Raw genomic sequence first — 1,680 nt, 5'->3', positions numbered from 1 at the left:
TTATATATAAAACAAATAAACAATTACTTAATTAACTAATCAATTAATTAGCTAATTAGCTAATTAATTAATTGATGAATTAATTAATTATTTTAATAAATAAATAATAAAATAAATAAATAAGTGGTTAATTAGGTTACAGCTCGTTGATGTTATTGCAAAAGTTAAATAAATAAATAAATATATATTTAATTAAATAATTATATAAAGAAGAAATGCTACGAGTAGATTGCTTATTTAAATTAATTAATTTAAATGAAAAGACAGTATAAAGATAATGAATAACAATAACAACAACTTTTATTAATAATAATAATTATTATTATTATCTCTTTGTCGCTCTTTAATTTATATTTTTCTTTACTTGTTTATTTTTCTGCATTTGTTTATTCTTAGGCAAGGCTCCGCGTCTGCCTGTGGTAGAGCATTCATTAAAACTTTTTAAGGCTAAGTTCATCTACTTTATTAATAAAGTAAGAAGATATTAAAACGCTTTATATATATATATATGTATATAAATATATATATATATATATCTACATATATATATGCATACATATAACTTTATATATATATATATATTATATTCTCTTGTGGATCGGTATTAGTTTATTTTATAATGTGTAAATAATATATTTTGTTAGATTATCTTGTATGGTATTATATTACATTATATTATATAGATATTATATAAATATTATGATGTATAAATATTATATAAATATTATATAAATATTATATTGTATAAAAACTTTTTAAAGCGAAGTTAATTTTCTTTTTTGTTAACAAAGTGAGAGGGTATAAACACCAGAACCTGCTTCTTCCTTTTAAGCTGCTGCCTCTGTCCCTGCTGCTGCTGCTGCTGCTACTGCCGCTGCTGCTGCTGCTGCTGCTGCTGTTGCTGCTGTTGCTGCTGCTGCTGCAGGTTGATAGGATGGATGCGCTCTTCGATGTTACATTCACTGCTCTCTCTGCTACCGGTCTGTCTTTAAATATATTTAATTTAATTTAAGTTAATTAACTAACTAATAAATATATATATATTTATTTATTTATTATTTATTGCTGCCAACCTTGCAGCTGCTATTAGTTATTCTTCATCAAAACAAAAAAAAACTAAAAAAATAAAAAATATCTGATTGATTTGTTTACTAACATTAATATTTATCTCTAACTATCTGTCTCTCTACATCTATTTATTTATTTATTTATTTATTTATTTATTTATTTATTTATTTATTTATTTATTTATTTATTAGGAAGCCCTTTATCGAGATGCGGACGCTGCAATCGGTATTTAAATTTCATAGCGCGGAGACCCGCTCGTTTATTTTGTCGCCATTGCAATATAACTCTTGACGTGCCTCAGACAGGAACAATCAAAGTAATTATTAATTAATTAATTAATTAATTAATTAATTAATTAATTTAAATATATTCATTTAATTATATATTCTGCTGCTGATGCTGATGGTGCTGCTGATGGTGCTGTTGGCCATGTTTCTTTGCTATTTCTGCTGCTGCTGATGTTGCTCAACATTGCTGCTGATGCTGTTGCTGCTGCTGCTGCTGCTTGCATCCGGCACCTTTGCTTCTGCTTCTGCTTCTGCTGCTGCTGTTTTTTTGGGTGTGGTGCGTTTGCTGTTTTGCTGCTATTCTGTTGCTTCTTCTGCCGTGATC

This window comes from Eimeria acervulina, genomic scaffold (genome assembly GCF_000499425.1).
Source record: "Eimeria acervulina Houghton genomic scaffold, Eah_scaff294, whole genome shotgun sequence".
In the NCBI taxonomy this organism is placed as follows: Eukaryota; Apicomplexa; class Conoidasida; order Eucoccidiorida; family Eimeriidae; genus Eimeria; species Eimeria acervulina.
The sequence above is the reverse complement of the archived record's forward strand: the minus strand, read 5'-3'. Positions refer to the sequence as shown.